Source organism: Chenopodium album, chromosome 16, assembly GCF_948465745.1.
Source record: "Chenopodium album chromosome 16, dcCheAlbu1.1, whole genome shotgun sequence".
NCBI classification, from domain to species: domain Eukaryota; kingdom Viridiplantae; phylum Streptophyta; class Magnoliopsida; order Caryophyllales; family Amaranthaceae; genus Chenopodium; species Chenopodium album.
This window is the reverse complement of record NC_137849.1, coordinates 3178743-3203922: the sequence shown is the minus strand read 5'-3', so window position 1 is coordinate 3203922 and position 25180 is coordinate 3178743. Positions and strand designations below refer to the sequence as shown.

The window sequence follows — 25180 nt, the reverse complement described above, 5'->3', positions numbered from 1 at the left end:
CACTATCGACCATTGTGACATTATTACAATTGACACAAGGACAATAAAGGTAATTGTCACCCGTTCGGAGCTGATACTGTGAAGCACTCTTGCAAAACTCTTTAACCCCATTAAAGAATTCCAATATATCACGTCTACCATACATCCAACCGCGATCCATTGACGTTTTAAATAGCCTTTAAACATACCAACACATTATAAATAATTTATAAATATAACATATATTATGTCAATCAAAGTACATAGCATATATATTATTCATATCGCGTAATAATGAATGCTCCCAAAAGGTCCTTATCACTCCAACCTAACCCATCCTTGAACGTCTAATATCACTAGTGAATGTATGTCAACTTTTCAATTTTAAGGAAAATTCGGCAGCATTTCCCCCCAGTTCTCCAAGTACACAATGTAGGTAATTACTTGCCTACATATGCACCCAGAGAACATGGTGAGAAAATGATAAGCCGGGATATTCCTTAAAATCGAAAAAGAGACATACATTCACTACCTAAGTGAGATTAAACGTCTAAGAACAGTCCCAACCGGGGACTATTCAAGACTTTCTCCTATTGAGAAAGACTCGAATGGGTATCTAGGCAAATGATGATACAAGCATTCAATAATGTGCATTCATTCATAAAGTAACAATCCATTCATTCATTCATTCATAACAATCCATTCATACATTATATTTTACTAACCAAATTTAACAAACTAACATTTTATATATATATATATATATGATAGATTGCAATTGTGTATGATTTTAGAGTGATTTTGAGCCTTAGAATAGTGAGAAATCAATGTCTTAGTTCACTAATTACTCTATTTTTTATGCATTTTTTGTGTATCCTATGTTTCACGGGTTTGCTAGTGTTTCGGTGCATATTTAGGTATAAAGAAGGCACTTTTAAGCTTTTGGACAAATAATAAAAGAAGTTGGAGGCAAGAGGAGGAAATGAGGGAGCTATGGAAAAATGAAAGAAACAAGGAAAAGAGTTTAAGAGTGAAATAAGAGCATTTGGAAGGGTTTTGGAAGGATATTTGCATTAAGGTCAAATTCAAATGATCATAACTTTTGTTATACTTAATATTTTGAAGTGATTCAAATTGGAGATTAAAGTTCATCTCAAGAGCTATTCCAACGACTGGTCACATGCCTTATTCTGATGAGAAATGAAGAAGTTATGACCTTCCAAAACAAATCTGTTTTCATCAAAAACTGCTGCACGTACGTGCCAAAATGTGGCATGCCCGTGAACATCCTTGCACGCCCGTGCCTAATGTTGCACGCCCGTGCAAGGGCAGGCAGATGCTGCTACACTTATTTTAACAGGTCTACATGGCCATGCAACCTTTGGCATGCCCGTGCCGACTTGTAACCGACCCCGATTCTTGTTTTCTCCGTCCTTTTACTTGGGGGTTATATAATACCCATTTCACTTCATTTGTAGGGGGGGTCTTCTTCTCCCTTAGTCTTCTTAGGCCCTTTCTCTTAATTAACAATGTAGATCTTTAATTAATTAGTTGTTTTAGCTTAGAATCTCTCAAACTCAAGCATTGTAGAAGATAATTTCAAGCTTTATTCTCTCGATTTCAACATTTCTCCTTAACTTTAAAGCTTCAAGTAGTAATCTCTTACTCTCTTCTCTTCTTAATTTTCTGTTTTTATATGCTATTGTGAATCTTAATTTTCTCTTTTTCCTTATTAATTGTTCTTGCATGTTTAATGTTAGAATGTTACTATTATCCATGATTTGTGAGTAGCTCTTTAGTTAGTTGTTTGTGCTTGAATTGATTGTTGCATGTGTATTTTGGTGGCCACTCTATGCTCATGTATTCATTCCCTTACTCACATTGAAATATGGGGTTTGGTAGTGAGTCATTTCTTGTGCAATTGGATTATGCCTCTTTCATGACTATGGATACTTTGTTTCAATTAATAGGATGCTTTAGTGTGATAATTTAGGTGAGAAATCCCAATTATTTGGGCCTTAAGCTTTCTCGGACCGATCGAAAGACAAACTCGAGTTAGAAATCCACTTCCTATCATTGAGACTTTGTTTCTTATTATGTTAGTTGTTTGGTCTAGTAAATGCTTAGTGTTGTGGCTTTGAAAGAAGGCAACATTGAGTTCCCATTCTACCACCCATGTATGTTCATGATTTATCCTTGTTATCGATTATTTGTTTTGGTTGATGTTGAACCCCATTTATCCCTAGTACTTCTTTCCCTTGTCATTTCTTTAGTCTAAACTAATTAATCCATAAACTTTCAATCCTTGATTCGGTCTAGCTTATTATAATTAATACTTGTCGGTGATTCCCCTTAGTCCCTGTGGAAGAATGACCCTTACTTACCATTATGCTTAGGTTAGTGGTTAGTTAGGTAGTTTGACTCTAGGGTGTTTGCCCAACGACCTAATATCCCTCCCGTCAATACATACATACATACATACATATATATATATATATATATGTATGTATGTATGTATGTATGTATATATAACATTCATAAATCCAATTAATGTTACTCAAATTCAAACAATTAACAACAACTAACCCAAATTTGAGTAACAATTAAACAATTAAAGTAACAATTAAGATTATGGAATAAACAAACAATTAATGAAACACTTAAGATAAAATTGTGTTAAGTAATTTTAAAACCCTAACTTTAAAGTGTGGAATAAACAAACAATTAATACATAAGCAAGTAAAATTTAGCAAGAACTAACCCCAATTTGAGAGTGACAAAGAGAAGGAATGTAGGGTGAGAGAGAGGGCAGCCACCCACGACCTTTGAAGAACTTAGGGCAGGGAGAGAGAGAGGTGTGGTGGTGGGGGGAAAAATAGCCACCCACGACCATCACAAGCCACCCACGAACACCACCAACAACCCAAGAACTGCTGCAGCAAACCAACGACGACCACCAGCCACCCACCACGAGCACCAACTCACGAGTACAGCCCACGAATAGCACAAAAAATGCACCCCTACGCAGCAGCAACCCGAACCAAATTAAACCACAAAAACGGAGAGAAAAGGGAGTGAAGGGAGTGGTGGTTGAGGTGGAGGAGTGTACTGGAGTTTGAGAGTGGAATGCGAAGCTTGAACTCGAGAGAGAACTAAGCTGAATGAACGAAGCTCGAAAATTTTTGGCAAAAATTTGAGCTTAATTCAGTGTTTTAATGTTCCGCTTTTTCTTTTAAAAATTGCAAGTGGTTTGAACCGCTTCCCATTACATTTGTGGAAGCGGTTCAACCCAAACCGCTTGCCATTTGCCATCTTACTTTTTTTTTAGTGGGTTTTTAGAAGCGGATTTTAAAAACCGCTTGCCATTTGGGGCTTCCCATTTAGTTTTTTCTACTAGTGCCCGTATCTATTAGTATCCGGCTGACTTTTAAATTGGCTATCTTCATGATGAACACCATGGCGTCATTATGCAGGACATAGACCTCACCTTGGTCTGCCTCACTGACCGTTAATTCTGGGAAGGGTTCAACCTTCACCCCTTCAGCATGCATAACTTTGCCAAGCTTCCACGCGTCTTGCTTGATCCCCTTCATGGTAGGGCCACCTGCAGCAAAGCCGCTTGATATTACAGCCACTAAGCGAGAATCGGTACTATTTCCATCATCTTCCTTGTCATTTTGCTTTTTCTTTTCGGACTTGCTGTTTGTCCGGGTGTATATGAACTTTGACTTCAAGACATACGAATTCAACATGCCCTTTTCAGCCAGTTTATCCAACAACCTCTTCAAATTGATGCACTCGTTCGTGTCATGTCCCACATCCTTGTGGTAATGACAATATTTGTTCTTATTGCGATACTGGGCCAAACCTCTCATCGGTTGGGGATTTTCAAACTCAAATTTATCCTTAATTTCCATCAAGATTGAGTAACAATCTTTGGTGAACTCGTACTATGGCTCGTACGTCTTGACCTTCTTTGACTTTGGCTGCTGATCGTCCGCCACCCAAACTTCCTTTCGCTTGTTTCCTTCCTTTTTCTTTCCGGCCGAATCTTACTGAGAAGGTTGCTTCTTCTCAGCCCCCTAGGCCGGCTATTCTGCTTTGGTAAGCGAACAAAAATCAGCTGCTTTAATATAGGCCTTGGCTTCCCGCAGAACGTCTGCGTATGTCCGAACCTTTTTCCTGACCAAATCAAACTTGAAACCATCATGCCATAATCCCCGGAGAAATTCCGAATAGGCCATTTCGTCCGGCAGATTATGAATTTGGGCTTTTTCTTGGTTAAATCTCTGAACGTACGAATGCAACCCTTCATTCTTCCTTTGGACAATTATAGCCGAGTTAAGGCTTGTCTTCCTGGGGGGAATATTGTAAGAAAAGTTTCCAACAAACAATAGGCTAAGAGTGGTGAAGCAATTAATGCACCCGGCCAGCAGACTATTAAACCAGTCCTGCGCCACGCCCTTGAGGGCGGCCAGGAAACACCTACATCATGTGGCATCATCCACACTTTGCAAATACATCAGATTTCAGTATGAGGTGACGTGCTCTTCTGGGTTGCCCGTACCGTCATAGGCGCCCACTAGTACACTTTTCACCTTCGCTGGTTGAGGAGAGTTGAGAATTTCTTGAGAAAACGGAGGCGGCTTGTCACCAAGATTCAACAAGCGCATTTGCCAGTCAATAGGCTGGGGTTGTGCGACCGGTCTGCCCAGATATGGCGTCTAGTTAAACGGCTGGCCATATTGCCCGTACTGTTCGAAGACAGGAGGGTTAGGCGGCAGAATAGAATTGAAATTTTGGGGTTTCTGATACTGAAACGGTTGAACTGGAATAGGAGTTTGAGTACGAACAGCTTGACTCCCATTGGTCCTAGACGAGCTGGTATGTCTGGAGAGAGATTGGTTAGAGAATTCATCCGGCATTGTTGGGGTCGAGGCCATGTCCGAGTAGGCCACCCGCTCTCTTTGCTTGTGCCGGATATATTCCCTTGCATCATTATAGCGCCGCGACGGCTTAGGATCTTCCCTTTTGAGGCCGTCTGGTCTACCCCCAGCCGACTGCGTTTTCTCAAGGAGCTTAGACAGATTCGTCCGTGGCACCCTGGAAGATCTTCCATGCGGTCGCCGGAATGGGGTGTTCCTAGCATCCACAGCATTAGTTGCCTTGCTCTGGTTCTTCCTTGGAGCACCATCCTCCTCCCTTCTGGACGGCTGTCTGGAGGTAGATGGCCTCTTACTCTCGAACTCCTTTCGAAGTTTGTTCGGAGCGGCCTTTAGGGAAGCAGTAGTAAATGGAGGGTCCTCGGCCTCATGGAATGAGGCGACCAGAGGGTCATTAGAATTGATTGTTGCAGCTATGTCTTCTACATGACCTTCCTGACCAGGGCAGGGACAACATTAGGTGTCTGTCCATCTATTGCCATTACGGACGAGGATCCCCACAGACGGTGCCAAATGTTTTGGGGTTTTTTGGAATCCCTCGGGATACTGGTCATGCTTCTGCCGGCAACTAGACTCGGACACCTGCAAAATACGAATATTCCGGTGACGGGATATTCGCCTCCAATGGTTAAGTTAGTAACCTGAAATCGGAAAAGCTAGAGAGAGAAAGTAGAGAGAAGTTGAAGCTATTTAGTGCTCTATTTAATATTATGTCACAATCCACCCCTCCCATCATAAATGATTGGGGTATTTATAGGGGTGGGGAATTGTGCCCTTTAGGGTTATTGCCCTAGAATGACGCGATTTGATTGGTGGCGCAATCAGATTGCGACACTTGCCTAGGGGTCAGCGCCGTTTTGCGGCTTTCTCAGGATTTGGGCCTCCTAATGTAAGGAGACCCTTTTCGTTCATTGCAGGTACTCTCTTGAACTTGACACTTGTCATCTTCCCATAAGGACATGTGTCGCCTTTTGATTGGGCCACGTGTCACTACGGGGTTGGACCACGTGTATAGGGTATTTTTACCCTAAACAGGTGGGAATTGACCTCATCTTCTATTTCCAATCTCGTTTTGTTGTTCTTGTTCCCAACCTTATCAAACAAGTGATAAGTGTTTTATTTGTCCACTTATCATGGCTTTTTAAAACACAATTTTGTACTCTTTCCCCTACTTCAATCCCTTTTTCTAACTCTTTTTGTGCATACTTGCATCTTTTGGCTTCCCCGTTTCTTTTTATGTGTGTGCTCGTGTTTGTAGGTGCAATGAGATTATAGTTAAGTAGTATGAGCATGAAGACTTTCTTGAGGGAGCATTATCAGGCAGGAGCGGGCGTGCACCCTTACAGGAGCGGCCGCTCCTCATCCCAGCACCACATTCTGCCTCCCCCTGCACATATAGGAGCGGGCGTGCAGCCTTCAAGGAGCGGGCGTGCAGCCTTCAAGGAGCGGGCGCTCCTCCCCGATCCTCTACTTTCTGCCCCAATCTGCTGCAAGAGGAGAGGGCATGCAGAGAGCCCAGGAGCGGGCGCTCCACACCCAGGAGCGGGCGCTCCACACCCAGGAGCGGGCGCTCCACACCCAGGAGCGGGCGCTCCACACCCAGGAGCGGGCGCTCCTCCTTAATGGAGCGGGCGCTCCTTCTGTTCTGAAGCCCGATTTTGACGGATTTTACGATGTAACTTTTGGGCATATAAATACGACCCTTGGCTTCAGTTTTCGAATCTTCTTCCCCTTTTAGTTTTCTTAGGTCCTTAGTTTCTCTCAACCCTCATTAATTAGCTTAGATCTTCTCAAACTCAATCATTGTAATAGATTAATTGAAGATTGTTCTCTTGAATTCAACAATTTCTCAACTTTGAAGCATTTTAAGTAATCTCTTTCCTCTATCTCTTACTCTTTAATTTCAGTTTTTATTTACTTTGAATTGTTAATTTCTCTCTTGATATTTCTTGATTGTTATTGCATGTCCAATCTACCTTATTCCTACTACTCCTCTCAACTTGTTAACTTAATGCTTGAATTGGAACTTGTTGTTTTGATGTCCCTCACCATGTTTAGTGAGTAGTTAATTAGCTAGGGGTTGGGTGAAGACCCAACTAAGCCATGGGTTGATTGATGTTTGTGCTTGTATGTTCATTTTGGGTTGATGATTGATTGTTAAAGAGTTGGTTAATTGCATGTGTAATTGGATGGCCACTTATTGCTCATGTACTCACTTCTATGCTTGCATTGAGAGATGAAGTCTAGTTGTGAGCCCTTTCTTATATGGTTATGCTAAATTCCCCTTGATTATGGTTCCTTGTTTGAATGATGTAGTAGTCTTAGTTGCAACAATTAGGTGAGAAATCTCAATTGCTTGTGCTTTAATGCTTTCTTGGACCGATCGAAAGACAAACCCGAGTTAGTAGTCTACTTCTCATCGTTAAGACTTGGTTGGCCTATCTTGTTAGTTGAGTTTGGCTTAGGAATGCTTAGTGTTGTGGCTTCGAAAGAAGGCAACATTGAGTGCCCTCTCTATCACCCAAATTGTGTTCATGCTTGCCTAGTGTTTTGATCCATTGGCTTGGTTGGCGTCGATTCCCATTTCCCCCTAGTGTTTGTCTCCATAGTAGTTACCTAATCAAAACCCCCAATTTGTGACCGAACTAGATTGCAACCGTTTCATACTCTCGGTGTACTTACCCATTCCCTGTGGATACGATCCTCTACTTACCCTAGACTTGTCTTAGGTTGGTTTAGGTATAATTATTGTTTGGTTTTAGGGTGATTGTCCAACGACCGATTATCCCTCCTACCAAAATGGCGCCGTTGCCGGGGACTGGCGTTAAGCATTGAGTTACTTATGAGATATGTGAGACTAGTTCATTTGTATAGCTTTATTTTTCTTTGTTTTCTTTGACTAACCTACTAATATCCCATCTAGTCTTCTTTGTTTATGCCCAAACGCAGCAATAGGACACTTCCTCTTGTGCCGTTGAATCTCGAGCTTGAAAAAGTGGTAAGGGCAAATCGAAGAGAAAAGAGGGCGATAGCTAGTGGTGCCACATCAAGTGAGGCACAAGTGGTAGTTGAGTCCGATCATTCTAGTTCTAGTGAGTCTAGTGGAGACACCATTCCATTAGAGTCACCAAGGACAAATTCTCCAACTTCTCCACCTCTTCACCAATTTGAAATGGCCGCTCCGAACAAGACTTTAAGAGAGTTTGGTGTTCCTCCTCCATATCAAGAAGCAAGTGGGATTGCTACTCCCGCTATTGAAGCAAACAACTTTGAGATAAGGCCCGCCCTTATCACCTTGATAGTGGGTCATCAATTCTCCGGAGCAAAGCATGAAGATCCCATTGCCCATCTCAAGCAATTCACACGGTATTGTAGCACCGTGAAGGCAAATGGGGTTACTCCGGAGTACATTCTCTTAAGCATGTTCAAATTCTCTTTAACGGGCAAGGCAAGTGATTGGCTTGATAGATTGCCTCCGAACTCATTGAACACATGGAATGAGGTGACTTCGGCATTCCTTGGGAGGTTCATCCCTCTTGGGAAAACGACGGAGTTAAGGTCCAAGATTTCGAACTTTCAACAAGAGCCCGATGAGTCTCTCTATGATGCTTGGGAGAGATTCAAGAGCTACCAACAACAATGCCCCCACCATGGCATGGAAGATTGGCTCTTGCTCCATGGGTTTTATAGAGGACTCTTGAGATCGGACCGCATACTCTTGGATGGAGCATCGGGAGGACCTATCATGAACAAGCCACCCACGGAGGCACTAAAGATCATAGAAGATGTAGTTCAAAACTACACCGATTGGAGCCCCGATGAGAGAAGCACTTCCAAGAAAGGAGGAAAGTATGAGGTAAATGCTATAAACATGATTAATTCAAAATTAGATGATTTATCTTCTAAGTTTAATCAATTGCAATCCTCTTCTCTATCCCCTTCTGCACGCCAAAATTCGCATGCATCTAGTTCTTTAAATGATAACATGTCAATACAAATGATGTCTTGTGATGCTTGTGGAAGTGATGATCATGTGACTTCGGAATGCTATTTGCTAAATGATGCATGTTCCCCTTCCCCTTCCATGGAACAAGTAAATGCAATCAACAATGGTCAAACCAATCCTAGGTATGACCCTTATTCCAACACCTACAATGACGGATGGAAACATCACCCAAACTTTGGTTGGAAAGGGGGCCAAACCCAAGGAAATGGTCAAGGTCAATATAGTGGCCAAAGGAATGTTCAAAATAATCAAGGAAACTATAGGAACCAAGGTAATGGTAACTATGTGTCAAACAACCAAGTAAATCAACAAAATGACAATAGGTATCACCAAAGAGGTCAATATTCGTCTAATCATAACCCACCCGGTTTTAATGGAGGAAATAGACCTACCCTTGCTCCTATCCCTCAACCTCCTCTCCAACTTCAAGCTCCCCCTCCTAAGTCAAGTCTAGAAACAACAATGGAAAAATTTGTTAATGCTCAAACCAAGAAAACCAATGACTTAGAGGAGTCTATCAAGCAAGTGCAAGTCCACAATAAGATGCTAGAAACTCAATTAACTCAATTGGTTAATGCACTTAAAAGTAACAATTCTAGCACCTCTTCTCCTAGTTAAGAAGAACATTGTAAGGCAATCATGACTAGATGTGGGACTAGCATAGATGAAACTCCACCCATGAGCTTGCAAAAAGAGAGTGAGAATGAGGATGTTAGAGAAGAAAAACAATGTGAGGAGTCTAAGTCAAGTGAGGATGAGATGGTTGTCATGAGTGAGTCCACCACGGTGAGCTTAACCGAAAATTGTAGTGCAATTATCAAAAACCACTCTCCCACTAAACTAAAAGACCCCAGAAGTTTCTCTATTCCTTGCTCTATTAAAAACATTTCCTTTGAGAATGCCCTATGTGATCTAGGAGCTAGTGTGAGTTTGATGCCTTTTTCGGTTTATGAGAAGCTTGGTATAGGTGGTTTGGTACCCACTAATGTCACTCTTCAACTTGCCGATGGATCCACCAAATTCCCTAAGGGTAAGGTTGAGGATGTCCCTCTCAAGGTAGGTAATTTCACCATTCCGGTTGATTTTATTGTGCTAGGAATGACGGAAGATGCCCTCACCCCTATTATCCTAGGTCGACCTTTATTAGCAACGGGTGGTGCAATCATTGATGTAAGGGAAGGAAAACTCACATTAAATGTGGGTGATGATGAATTTTGTCTTACTATTGACCCCAAGAGAGGATGTCCTTCCCCCATGAAAGATTGCATGACCCTAGAGGCTATTAGTGATAATGATTTGCATATGTTGAGAACGCTTTGTGCTACTAATCCTCTTTTCAATGTCCATGAGTCAAAGCAAGGTTTGGATAGGTTTGATGAGGTGATTGCCATGCTTGCTTGCCTCAAGACTATGCTTGAAGATGGTGAGTCCGACGCTCACAAGGATGAAGAGGGTGACATCAAGGCTTCCAAGAAGAAGAGGAAGGGAAAGTCAAAGAGAAAAAGGAAGAAGGATTCAAAGAAAGATGATGAAAATGAATTTGTTGTAGGTGTTAGTCAAGGAAACAATTCGGTTTTGCCCAAGATGGCAAGTTGTAAAAATGAAAACAATGGTGACAATTTGGTTTCGAACTTTATCCCACCTTGAGGATACTTTTCGAATTTGCGTCAAGCTAGTGACGTTAAAGAAGCGCTCCCAGGAGGCAACCCGAGTATATTTTTTTACTCAAAAAAAAAAAAAAAAAAAAAAAAAAAAAAAAAAAAAGAGAGAGAGAGAGAGGGAGAGATGAAAGAGCTTAAACTAACACTTAACATTTTGAATGTTTTGTTTAGTGTTTTGTTTTGTTGTAGGTAATTTGCTTGGAGAAAAGAAAGGCAGATTTGGAAACTCCAGTTAGGAGCGGGCGCTCCTACAGAGTGCACGCCCGCTCCTACTAGCAGCAAACAAGGCAGAACTCCAGCAATTTTAGGAGCGGGCGCTCCTGAAGGAGTGCACGCCCGCTCCTTTGTACTCAGAAGAGGCAGTTTCTACAGCAAATGCTAGGAGCGGGCGCTCCTAACACCCTGCACGCCCGCTCCTACTATCAAAAAAAGGAGGCAGTAAGTACCTCTAACAGCAGGAGCGGGCGCTCCTCGAACCCTGCACGGGCGCTCCTCCCCTGCCGTGTAAAAAAAAAAAGGAGATTTCACCCTTATCTTTTTAACCCTCTTTCATCTCCCACCTCTCATTTACCATATTCATCTTCTCTCTCCTCTTTACCAACCACTTTCTCACTCTAAAAACCCCATTTTCTCTACCTTCTCTCATCAAAATCATCATCAATCCTTCATTTTTTTCACTCAAAATTCACAAATTCTTACTCTCCTTCCAATTCTCTTTCTAAAAATCACAAAAATTCACAAATTTGGTCAAAAATTCGAAAACCCACAATCTCCATTGAAGAACAAGAGCAAAAAGGTGAAAGCTTGAAGAAGGAGGAGCAAATTTGGGTAGTCTTGGAGGATTTTAGAGTATTTTCATACTCTATTTGGTATAATCCACTTCTCTACTCAACTTTCTTTTTCAAATTTTCTTAATTATTGTTTATTTCATACAAATTGTGTAGTTGATTGCATGATTGGTTGGAATTGAACAATTATTGTTGTTTATGGAGAATTGTTAGAGAAAATTGTGAATGATTTTTAAAATAGTTGAAATTGTGATTGAAAATTGCTTAAACATTGTGATTTTGTGAATGTGATTTGTGTGAAATTAGGGAAGTACATTGTTGTTGGGAATTTGTGTGTTGGAATATATTGTTGGTTGTGTTGTGGAACAGGTACATTTGGATTTTTAAAGGGGGTTTGAAGTTAAGGGTGTGTGTGGAGTTGTTTGTTGTTGAGTGTTTTTCCTAATTACCCTTTTCCAAACTAAAAAAAAAAAATGAAGAAATTCATTGGAGGGATTAAGAAAAGAAAAACAAGTGAACCTCAAACATCCTCATCCCCTTCACAACAAGAAAACCCTAACCCACCACCAACTTTAAAAATCGATAAACGATTTAAAAAGCCTTTCGATGACCTTTCCAAACGAAAGATTATTCCAACCCGATTCTATCATCAACAATCAATGCGACTTCTAGGGGTCGATGAGGGAATTAGAAGAGTAGCCGAAAACTTCAGTTGGCTGAACTTCTTGGACCTTGGGGAAAAAACCTTTTCTTCCCTAACTCTTGAATTCCTTTCATCGGTCTCTATGAAACGCATAAGCCTTGAGGATGAGCCATTGGAATGTGAAATAAAATTTAGAATGTTCAATGTCGAAAAAACCTTAACTTTGACGAGATTGAACGAAATTTTTGAATGGCCCACCCTCAACCAAGTCTATGACCCCAATGGTACTTACTTCTCAAGTTATGAGGAGCAAGTGTGGTGGAATACCATTGCGGGGTATCCCAATTTCACAACCCGGTCTAGCCATGCTAGCCACATTATCCACCCCGTCCTTCGAATTTTTATGCGAATCATGAGCTATGCTTGTTTTTCTAAACAAGACTTAGGGAAGCTAACTAAAGAGGAGATCAAATGCCTCTTTCTAGCTTCAAGATTCGAAGGAAATGTGGAAGGGTATGTGAACATGGGATACTTGTTCATCAAAAGATGTATTGAAATAAGAGAAAGTGGAGAGATGAGCGGAGAGATTAGATGCGGGGGAATGATTTCAATTATTGCGAGGAAGTTAGGGTTTGGGTCTTTTCTAGACCAAATGACCCCGGTCCAAGGTTCTAACATGCTTGATCTTAAGGCACTTAGTGATATGAAGTTCCTTAGTGAAATTCCGGGCCGAAATCTTCGCTATAGTTGGAAGGTCAATGGGGTACATTATTGCACTCTCCCAAATCCGACGGTTAATAACTCGGTGGGGGACACATGGCAAGTGCCAAGTGATCAACTCCCACGAGGTATGGCCGGTGGTGGCGAGAATGTACCCATACCCCGTCGTATGAGTACATCCTCCATTCCCCGATCTAGGGTAGATGGTTCCTCTTCCTCCTCTTCTCTCTTTGATGTGGAAAATGCTTTCAACCAATTAAATCTAACTAATCAAAGACTTCTCGAACAAAATGAGTACCAAAGTTTTGTAGCGGAGAGAAGCTACCAACATCAAGTTGAGAGGGGAGACTTTCTCCCTTACCTCAACTATCCCAACCGTCCCGTTCAAGAAGGGCCGGTAGCGGGTTGGAACAATGGCCAACCCACCTACCCTTTTTGGCAAGGCCCGCGTAGTTCAATTGGGGAGCTTCGCTCCTTTCCCCCTTATGACTACACACAACCCGGGGGAAGTGATTATAGGGGCGACCCTAGCTATTACTATGTCCCCGAGGTTAGTGGAGATAGTTCATCTTCGGAGGTGCTCGATCCCCCCCTAAGGGGGCATTACGGGTTTCCACCCGGCTATGATGGTGGTTGGGGTGAGCAAGGTGTGCCGGACTTTGACCATTACCGCACTTGCCCCAACTATGATCTACCTCCTTATGTAGACGCCCCGGCCAATTCTAGTGATGTAGATATTAACTACAATTATCACTATTCGCCGGGACGACGACATAATTAGATGGCCTAGACATTCTAGTTACCGTTTCATTGCCCCTTTCACTTCTTGGGACACCGAGGACGGTGCCAATCCCAAGCTTGGGGGAGGTTACTTCATTGCCTATTTTGTTTCATTGAAACGGTGACTAAATGTCTAGCTTGGGGGAGTATTTAGGCCTTGCATAGAGTTGGGATTTGATGTTGCTAGTTTTGTGCTTAATTTGATTATGCTCCGTTTGTCTTGATTGGTTAGTTAATGGTTGAATGTTTGCATTTTGTTGAGCTTGGTTTGGTTTATGTGCTTCTCTATTGATGATGATATTTGTTGATGAGCCTCCTCTCCTTCCCTAAATCCAAAACCCAAAAATCTAAAGCCCTTAATCCAAATTCTTTAGCTAGTACCTCTTTCCCCTCCTCTAAAAAAAAATTAAAAAAAAATTAAAAAAAAAAGTGTTTCCTTTAATTAGTTTAGACTTTGTATATATTATCTTTGCTTGTAGTCATTTGGCTTGATGATTCGACTAGTGTCTTTGATGGTAAAATGAATTCAAGTGAGCTTGTAATATAATTGTCTTAGTTTTGCAAATGACGATTTATTTATGAATTGTGGAATGATTGTTTAACTCGTATGTGTATGATCCACTGATAAGTCTATTTTATATATATTTTTATTCCCCATCCCATGGTCATATTTGTGCTTATTTGAGCTCTGCGGAGCTATTTTTATTACTAATATACGTTTTCTAGTGTTTTTGTAGAGTTGGTATTATTTTGTAGGAATTTGCAGATTTATGATAATTCCCGGACTATTTTAGCCACTACAAAAATATTAGAGACGGAGCGTAATTTATGACCGTAAATTTTAAGCCTAAGGTCGAGCTAATTAAATTTGGTTAGATGATTAAGGGCTCGATATATGAACAGGTCCAACGTTTCCAACACAAATTACGGACCAAACAAGAGAAGAAATGGGCAACAAAAGAAGCCACAAAGCCCAGCTCGCAGCCCCAGTTGACCGGGCCCGATCAGGCGAGACCCAGGCCAGTTGGGCGAACATCTTCAGCATCAAGTTATTCAGTTAGTGAATTATTGGGCTTGCTTACTCGGTTTTCATGGATCAGAGGAGTAGCAGCTTTAGTTGTGTTAGGCGGCGATTAATTTGTTAGAATTAGGATTTCTAAGATATTCTAGTTTTCTTGTCAGACTTTAGGTAGGAATCCTAGGATTTATTTTTGCTTATTGTCTTTCGTTAGGATTTTATTTTCATAATTTTATCTTAGTTTATAGTAGTTTGAGTCTTAGTGGAAAAGTATTCCTTAATTATATAAGGGAGTAGTAGTAGTTACGGGAAGAGAGGAGATTAGGTAGTATTAGTTTCTTTAGTTTAGTTTTGGTTTTATTAGTTTTAGTTTAGTTTTCTTTTCTCTTTCTAATTTTTCTCTCTCTTCCTTAATTAAACTCTTAGTATTATTTTCTCTCTTGTTTCTCTCTCTACAACTCTTGGTTTAATCTCGATCAGTTATTTATTTTATTTCTTCAATCATGTCTTCTTTAATTGCTTTGCTTAGTTTATATTTTATTATGTGCGAGTAGTTTAATTCTAGGGTTCTTGGGGATCCATAATTAATATGAAGGGATAATTTGTTATTATTGATTATTGATATTGCATGATAATTTCTTATTGAATTGTTTTAATTCTTTGCAATTGGGTTATGAATCGAGCAGATGTAATTTGGTTGTAAATGTTTAGCAATATTGAATTGATGAATCGAGCAGATGTTAATTTAATATTAAAGGCTATTTTCAATAGGAACTTAGATCTAGTAAATTGCGAGAGCCTGTTAGATCTATGTTGGTTAATAAATTGCGAGAGCCTATTAATCATGTTATCTGTACAATGTTGATTATTGATTGTTATGTTTTATCCCGAAATATTAATTATTGGTGAACCTGTGACCCTAGTCTTCCTTATTATTAATTTTCTCCCTAAACTTAATCTCCGTAGTATAGTTTCCTATTACAAATATCAAATTGGTTACCTTAATAATTTAGATTATATTAATTAATTAGGAATAGAAAGACCAGTTTCCCTGTGGATTCGACCCTACTTCCCTATCTACTTTAGTTAGAGGACTTAGGTAATTATTTTTGATTAGGGGATACGACTTTACCCTGTCATCCACTCATAATAGTCCTTGTTTGCTTTGCTACTAATCACTACTCTTTTATCACCTTGTATATAAGAGACACTACTACATCAAGATCAATGGTAACTCCTTCCCTTCTATTCTTGTTTATATTTTCCTTTTAGTCCCTTTAACCCTAAAAAAAAAAAAAAAAAAAAAAAAAAAAAAAAAAAAAAAAAAAAAAAAAAAAACATTTTTGCTTTTAGAATAGTCCTCAATGATGATATTGGATTGCATGTGATGGATATTTACTTTCTTTTGGTAATAAAATTTCGAGCATGGTTTAGATGCCCTTGGTTGAACATAGAATTGGCTAGTTTAGGCTAGTGTGACAATAACCTTATCGAATGTACGAGACCTAAAGTCTAGGATTGTGATAAGAAGGTTGTCGCCCATATCAAAGGAATTTGAACCCCAAAAGGTAGTAATTGATCCCACATTGTTCCCAAAAGTGAGGTTGTAATATTTTTTTCAAGCCTACTACATTTTGAATGAGTGGCAAGGATCCTCTTTGATTTAGTACCTAGATCGAGAACTTGAGTCTTAACTCCCAAGATCGCGGCCTAAACTACTCTTAGTGATTATGAAGGTTGTTATGTATTGATCATTCGCATAAAGTTAAGGCATGTCATTCTTGTTTCATTAGTTCAATCTTTAAGTTATTATAAATAATAGTTTGTGATGTAAATGCCAAGCCTAAAAAAAAAAAAAAAAAAAAAAAAAAAAAAAAAAAAGAGAAAGAAAAAAAAGAGAAAGAAAGAAAGAAAGAAAAGAAGTGATGAATAGCCACCACCCTAGCAATTAAACAAGCTTGGGGGTGCATTTTTGTTTCAAGTTTATTCATAGTTTGTAATTTGGGTCAAAGTTAGAAACCTCTTTAGGTTTGCTCTTAGTGCTATATATCTTAGCTTGACTTTAATTGCAAAGCACTTCTAGTTTTCTCTATGCCTTAACTTTGTGCCGTAATCCTTGAGTCTTGTAATGTTAGTAGAGTAGTTGAAGCCATAGTCGGTGGAGGGAGTTGGTTCTCAAGCATATGGAGAGGGTACTTATCATTGAGATGTCGAGTGTTCTAAGCCTTCTTTTGTCTATTTTTCTTCCGGCTCCTTCGAGGAGTCATGAGACACTACCATTAGGGGGAATTTGAACTTTGTGTTGGGGACGCGGTAAGATTGGTTGAATGGACCAAAGTTGAGTACATTCGGGAAGGTTAGCTAGGTCTTGGCTAGTCATGACCGTGGTTGATCTTAGGCATATACCTCATGCTCGAGTTTTATTGCTTAAGGATTCTTTTATCTTTACATGTGCTTTTCTTTGAGCGGACTAATCTATTGGTTTCTTTTGCGCCAAGTGAATTGCTTAGGGACAAGCAATTGGCTAGCTTGGGGGGATTTGATAAGTGTTTTATTTGTCCACTTATCATGGCTTTTTAAAACACAATTTTGTACTCTTTCCCCTACTTCAATCCCTTTTTCTAACTCTTTTTGTGCATACTTGCATCTTTTGGCTTCCCCGTTTCTTTTTATGTGTGTGCTCGTGTTTGTAGGTGCAATGAGATTATGGTTAAGTAGTATGAGCATGAAGACTTTCTCGAGGGAGCATTATCAGGCAGGAGCGGGCGTGCACCCTTACAGGAGCGGCCGCTCCTCATCCCAGCACCACATTCTGCCTCCCCCTGCACATATAGGAGCGGGCGTGCAGCCTTCAAGGAGCGGGCGCTCCTCCCCGATCCTCTACTTTCTGCCCCAATCTGCTGCAAGAGGAGAGGGCATGCAGAGAGCCCAGGAGCGGGCGCTCCACACCCAGGAGCGGGCGCTCCTCCTTAATGGAGCGGGCGCTCCTTCTGTTCTGAAGCCCGATTTTGACGGATTTTACGATGTAACTTTTGGGCATATAAATACGACCCTTGGCTTCAGTTTTCGAATCTTCTTCCCCTTTTAGTTTTCTTAGGTCCTTAGTTTCTCTCAACCCTCATTAATTAGCTTAGATCTTCTCAAACTCAATCATTGTAATAGATTAATTGAAGATTGTTCTCTTGAATTCAACAATTTCTCAACTTTGAAGCATTTTAAGTAATCTCTTTCCTCTATCTCTTACTCTTTAATTTCAGTTTTTATTTACTTTGAATTGTTAATTTCTCTCTTGATCTTGCTTGATTGTTATTGCATGTCCAATCTACCTTATTCCTACTACTCCTCTCAACTTGTTAACTTAATGCTTGAATTGGAACTTGTTGTTTTGATGTCCCTCACCATGTTTAGTGAGTAGTTAATTAGCTAGGGGTTGGGTGAAGACCCAACTAAGCCATGGGTTGATTGATGTTTGTGCTTGTATGTTCATTTTGGGTTGATGATTGATTGTTAAAGAGTTGGTTAATTGCATGTGTAATTGGATGGCCACTTATTGCTCATGTATTCACTTCTATGCTTGCATTGAGAGATGAAGTCTAGTTGTGAGCCCTTTCTTATATGGTTATGCTAAATTCCCCTTGATTATGGTTCCTTGTTTGAATGATGTAGTAGTCTTAGTTGCAACAATTAGGTGAGAAATCTCAATTGCTTGTGCTTTAATGCTTTCTTGGACCGATCGAAAGACAAACCCGAGTTAGTAGTCTACTTCTCATCGTTAAGACTTGGTTGGCCTATCTTGTTAGTTGAGTTTGGCTTAGGAATGCTTAGTGTTGTGGCTTCGAAAGAAGGCAACATTGAGTGCCCTCTCTATCACCCAAATTGTGTTCATGCTTGCCTAGTGTTTTGATCCATTGGCTTGGTTGGCGTCGATTCCCATTTCCCCCTAGTGTTTGTCTCCATAGTAGTTACCTAATCAAAACCCCCAATTTGTGACCGAACTAGATTGCAACCGTTTCATACTCTCGGTGTACTTACCCATTCCCTATGGATACGATCCTCTACTTACCCTAGACTTGTCTTAGGTTGGTTTAGGTATAATTATTGTTTGGTTTTAGGGTGATTGTCCAACGACCGATTATCCCTCCTACCAACAAGCAAGAGTATTTTTTTTCAATTGAGATTAAATCGATCTCCCAATCCCACCCTTAATTCTAGGGTACAATACAAGGTTTTCAAAGAATGTAAACATATTGTAACTATGCCTTTAAATCAATGTCAAATTGTAATGAACTAACTTAAAATCCACATATCTCCCAATCTACAAAGAGAAGGTTTTGTGTGAGTCCGTTTCACGTGAATCCGGTTTAAGCATAGTCACAACTCCACCACCACCGACCCAAAAGAGCCCAAACCCAGACCAGCCCTCCTCTACCCTCCTCGACCTAGAAACGCAGCAATTAACAACCCACCTTCCTCAAATCACAGCAATTAAACATCACTGTCATCGAATGTTAAACGCCAAACCCACTGTCGACATGCTGTGATTTGGATGCGCTTTGATGGCTGGGATTTGATGGTTCAATTTGAAGGAGTTGATGGCTCGATTTGGTTGTGCTTTAGTTGTATGTTGCGATTTGATGGTTGTTGCGGTGGGATTGAGGTCTCACCATTTTCATGGAGGAGAGAGAAAAATGTGAGTTGCAGCGAAAGAGGAGAGAAATGGTGGGTTTTTGAGGAGAGAGAAAGAGAGGAAGGAAGGAGGGAGGAATTTTAATACATGACCATTATAACCTATTTTCTGATTTGTTTAACCTATTTTCTTATATATATATATATATATATACCTTATTTTCTGACAATTATAATATTAGTATATGATATTTATAATCTAATATCTGACCATTATAATCTAATTTCTGAACATTATAATCTAAAAACTGACTATTATTATCTAATTTATGACCATTAAGATTTTTTTTCCTCAATTTTTTTTTCTGTTTGTACGACTGGACTCACGGGAGTCCGTTCTACACAAAACTTTTACATCTACAAATGATTAAGGTGCAATACAACAATGATTCACGTGAAAAGTGATAGTTTGTTTCGATGGCTTTCCAACGACTGGATGTGCCCATTTTGATATAATGTTATTGACTAGCATGTTCGCCTACATAATTGATGATTCGCCCGCACCACGCCTCAAAAATATTAAAATAACATACTAGAACAATGAAGAGAGAAAAAGGTGGTGTGGGCAATTGATAATATATACTATCTCTGATAATTATAATCTGCAACTTTAAAACTTTGAATTTTTTCCATTACATATAGTATAGGTAAATAAGATAAATATTAACGAAGGTAGTAATTTTATACAAATTGGTTGAGAAACTCATCCACAGTTGTGTATTTTAGCTCAGGATATAGTATTGTGGCTTCCAAACCGAATGATGAATTGATATCAAAGTTGGATTGTTGTCCTTTCACAAAAACTGAGTGAGCAATTGATAGTATTATCTTCAATAATGCATCTGTTGCATCTGTGAACAATGGATGAACCATAATTCATTAATTAACAATAGCACAATTTTACAAAAATGTATAAGTCACTTTAAGTTATTAGGTCCCCTGTCATGTACGGTAATTTATTTTAAAGAGCCTATAATGTATTTATTATAAAAGAGCATATTAGTCAGGTAGCTATTTTTATAACACATTTGACTATATGTATTTTTTTCAATATAATTCACCAACAAATTGGTACTCCCTCCGTTTCAATTAATATGATAGTCTTATATGGGATCAATCACATAAGATAAGACAAGAATAATACTTGGAATCTAACATTAAAGTACAAAAATTGTTCATAATTAATTTTGCCATATTTAAATTTTTTGATTTTTTTTTGGAAAGTATTAGCCATAATTGCATAATTCAAGGGTGGGATTTCCTTACTTAGAGCCATGACATCAATCAACAATTAATTTATTTAACTAATTAGAATTTAATATGTATAAAATAGGAAATAAAAACTAAGTTTAAAATGGAATATATTCAATATGGGTAGATTTTTTTAAAACGCCTAAAATAGTATATGGGACTAACATAATAAAACGGAGGGAGTACCATTTTCTTGTTGTTTACCAAATGAATTTCTTAAAATGTTGTACCTTAACTCCGTAATCCGTGTATATGTCACAAATTATGTTAAGAACCTGTTTTTTTTCCTTAAAAACTTTTATTATCTTATATTATGTATTACTCCGTGGTTTGCTATATATTTATTTATGTATAAGATTCATCCGTTCTATAATATTGACATATATCAACAAAAAAAAAATGACATATATAAACTTAACACATTTTCCGATGCACTTATTTGACCCTATATAAAATATACTTAAATATTAGTAGTAAAAAAATTTAAAGTTGATGTTTATATAAATATCTATCTAGTAATTTTTTTTTCATGATAATATATACTTCTTCCTTAAAAAAAAAAAAAAAAAAAAAAAAAAAAAAAAAAAAAAAAAAATTGCACCATTTGGGTTGGGCAATATGGGTTTAATAAAGATTTAAAAAGAAATCAAATAATAAAAATGTCCATGTGAGTACAAACAAATTAAAAGAAAAAGAGTAAATATCACATGTAAGCAAAGGTAGGATGGGTATTTAGTTTGTTAGCAATTTTTTGGTGCAGCATGTCACACCATGCGACAGAGATTACCCAAGTTTTTTTGTTAGGGGTTACCTAAGTTTTTCAGTCAAGGCTTACTTGAGGGGTTCGAGCAGGAGTTATTCGGGGGGTTTACTCAGTTAAGGGTTACTTGGTTAAGGGGTTCCTCGAGTTTCTCGGTCAAGGGTTACTCGAGTTTCTCGGTCAGGTCACATTCAAAAAATTGTGACTCGAGTAACCCCTTACCGAGAAACTCGAGTAACTCCGCCAACTCAAGTAACCCCTGACCGAACAACTCGAGTAACCCCTGACCGAGAAATCCAAGTAACCCCAGAAACTCGAGCAACCCCTGACCGAGAAACTCAAGAAACCCCGGAAAACTCAATTAACCCCTTATCGAGAAACTCAAGTAACCCCTGCCGCACGGTACAACAGGCTGCATATAAAAATTTGTGTTAGTTTCTATATGTACACAAACAAAAAGTGTATGAAAATATACCTTAAATTAGAAATTGTGCAATTAATATGTAACTTCCTAAAAAGGAAAATGGTCAATTAATAAAAAAAACGGAGAAAATATCTCTATAAACTTTATAGTCAGGCTTGATACATGAAAAATAAGTTAAAATAAATAAATACTCCGTAAATAAAAATAAAATAAAATAAATCAAAGTGTATCAATTATTATAAAACGTGTTTTAAAAAAAAAATTAAATTATTATAAAACGGAGGAAATATTGAAAGAGTAATTGGATAGGGGTTTGGATTATTATATATAAATCAAATTCCAACAAAGTTAAAAAAAACTTTAGAGGTATAAGAATCCTAATTAAACTAACCTTGAATATTGTTAAGAAGTTGTTCCTCCGTGACATATATCCTTTCAAGCTTCTTGCCAAATTTATTCTCCCATAAAGACACAAGCTCGTTGAAAGAGTAGATGTTTGCTGGGGGACTAATGTGAAGGATCTTGTTTAAGGTCCTTGGATCATCGATTGCTTTGATAGTATACATGGCAATATCTTCTTCCATGTTATAAATTCCTACATTGACAAATTGAAAAATGATTATATGCTAATCAATGATTCAATGTAATAAAAACCGAAGCAAAATGAACCAGAATCTGATTAAAATTAAATAAAGATGTCAATGTCATATACGAGTATTTGATTAGTATTAATATGTACTTTCTAAATATGAAAATTTCAAAAAATTATAAAGAACGAAAGAAAATAAAGATAGTCAATGATAATTAAACACATTAAAAAAAATAATCTGATCAAATCGGTCTGGCCTGATCTAATATGATTTAAATCTGATTAATTCTAAAATAAGTTAAACTAAACATAGCTAGTGGTGGGCTTCATTTCTATAAATTATACTTCGTAAGTTGTGGATAAGTAAATTAAAAAAACATCATTTAAAAAAGGAATACGAGCAAATTCAAAGGAAAAAAAACAGTAGGAAAAATGTGTTACATATAATTGACATATATTCTCTCTAATATCCCATAATATAGAGTCTATTTCATTCTATGCGTGTTATAAGACGTGCTGATAATTTGTACGTGAAAGTAATATAAATGAACTTAACATCATCTTTTGAGCACGCGCATAATTTGTAAGTGAAAGTAGTATAAGTGCATGCTTTTTACCTTTTGTTGTTCCATCACCTAATATATAAACACGATCCCTTGGAGGAGCTTTAAGCTAGGCTGAAAGAAGGTTTGGATGCTAGTACGAGCAAAGTAGTATGAACAAACGAAAGTGTAAGGGATATTTTCTTCTTCAATTACTCGACGTATTTGAGACTTAGCCTCAATCAAACTCTGAGCAGGTTCAACACCGTGAACTCTATCAACATCCATACCAAATTCTGATGGCAAGAATCTCTGAAAACATAAGCTACTGGTAAAATAGTGTACTACTGTATCATCAAATGTGATTGTTAGGGCCTATTCTGTTCAGCTTAATTTCAGTTCAGTTCAATTCAACTCCAATCAGTTCAGTTTTTAATTTCCTTCTCTCATAACTTTCCTTCTCTCATAAGCAATTGATTTCAGCTCGATTCAGTTCAGTCCACTTCAGTTCAGCCCCAATCATTTCAGTTCACTTCAGTTGTTTTCAGTAAATCGGAGCAGGCCCTTAGTCTTCTATAAAATTTTCGGCCATTAATTTGTACGTGTGTATGTAGGATTGGACTTTAAAATGTGCTTGTTAGTCTACTATACACCAAGGCTCAAAAATTAAAAATTGTTCAGTAAAAATAATTTAAATTTAATAAAAAATAATACAACTTCAACAAAAATAAGATGAAATGACATAATTGTTAGAGATATGAGATATCTCTAACAATAATACATACCTTAATATTATCAGACTCTTTAATAGCTGCAATAATCTTCCTTTGATCTTGTATAAGTATGTTAGAATGAGAACGATGTCCAACTGTTGATATTACCACATCCACTTTTTTCATTGCTCTTAAAAGGCTTTCATGATCATAAATGTCTCCCTACGTACATGCATGCATATTGTTAATCTTAGGCCCTGTTCTCTTCAGCTTATTTTCAATTCAGTTCAGTTCTTATCTTAATTTTCCCCTCTTATAAAATATTCGGTTCAGTTCAGTTCATTTCAGCTCCAATAAGTTCAGTTCAGCTCAGCTCAGTTCAGTAAATCAAAATAGGCCCTAGATTGTTGAAACTCTTAGAATATACTACGTAGTACATCAGTAAATTGTACTATACTATACAATTACAATGAAATATTTAACTAAACTTGCTTGGTGAACTTGGTAGGAAACTAACTTTATTACTTTGAGGTCACGAGTTCTAGTCCCAACAACTACATTTGACTGGAAGTAAGGAACCCCTTTTACTTTCAAGTGTTGACCTACGGAGGTATATTGGCTTCTCTTGTAAGAGGTATCAAAACTCACTAAGGTCCTTCTTCTTGCCTTAAAATTTAAAGCTACTATATGGTTTTTGAACTAGATTATTTTAGTAGTGTATAATTTTCTTTTAAGCAAGGGCCCTTATTTCTAATTCTGTCTATGGCCTATAAAATGTCAGAAACAACCCTGTGTAGGAGTGGTCAAAATACAACTAAAACGAGATGGAAGTCCAAGATATTAATAAGCTAAGAATTTTGACTTACAATGAGAATTTCGACATCATTGTGGCTCTTAAAATACTCTTGTGTATGCACTTTAGAGAAGGTTTCTTCCCGAACAAGAGCAAAAGTTTGGTGTCCACTCTTAACACTTGCTTCGACGATGAATTTTCCAATGCATCCCGTTGCTCCGATGATCAATACTTTGCTGTTTGATGCCATTGTTTTAGAGAATGAAGGGCAGAAGCAACTAGCTAGAAATCAAAGTAACTAGTTAAATGGCCTTTATCTTTGAGCTTTGGTGTACATAATTAGTAGTTATGTAGTGAATTCGAAATGATAACCAATTTTTTTAAAAAAAAAGAATACGAAGTAGTAACACTACTAACTGTGAGTCTGTGACCGTACCCTTTTTAAAAATTTAAAATTACTAATGTAATCCTTTGTATCAATTATATAATTTGTATATGTAGTCTCTGTTTTTTCTCCTTTGAAGGTAAGATATGCGTGGTTTTGTAAGCTTTAGGACCCATAAAACATTTTTCATATGCAAAGTTAGTGCTATTTTACTAATGACAAATGTTTGTCAATGATCTAATGTCCTTCGGCCTGGATTAGTAATGACTTTTTAAATGATATAATTATCTTCACAAACTTTCATGTGGCTAGGAGGCTAGCCACACTTTTTTTTTTTGTTTGAAAAAATGGTCAGGGTTACTTAAGTTTGGTCATAGGTTACTCGGTTAGTTAAGGGTTACTCGGTTAGTTAAGGGTTACTCACTCGGTCAATCAAGGGTTACTCAGTCATTCAAGAATACTTGGTTGGTCAGGGGTTACTCGATCTGTCTGGAATTAC

General features: G+C 38.2%; 1 non-coding gene and 1 pseudogene across 1 annotated transcript; both read right to left on the bottom strand.

The window, feature by feature from the left end:
- Nucleotides 1-8472: 8472 nt before the first annotated feature.
- Nucleotides 8473-8579, bottom strand: LOC145587176 (small nucleolar RNA R71). The gene has a single exon (XR_014101200.1). It is a non-coding gene; the product is annotated as a small nucleolar RNA R71 (small nucleolar RNA).
- An 11326-nt stretch (nt 8580-19905) lies between these two features.
- On the bottom strand, nt 19906-24546 carry LOC145584670 (phenylcoumaran benzylic ether reductase Pyrc5-like; annotated as a pseudogene).
- Nucleotides 24547-25180: the final 634 nt, after the last annotated feature.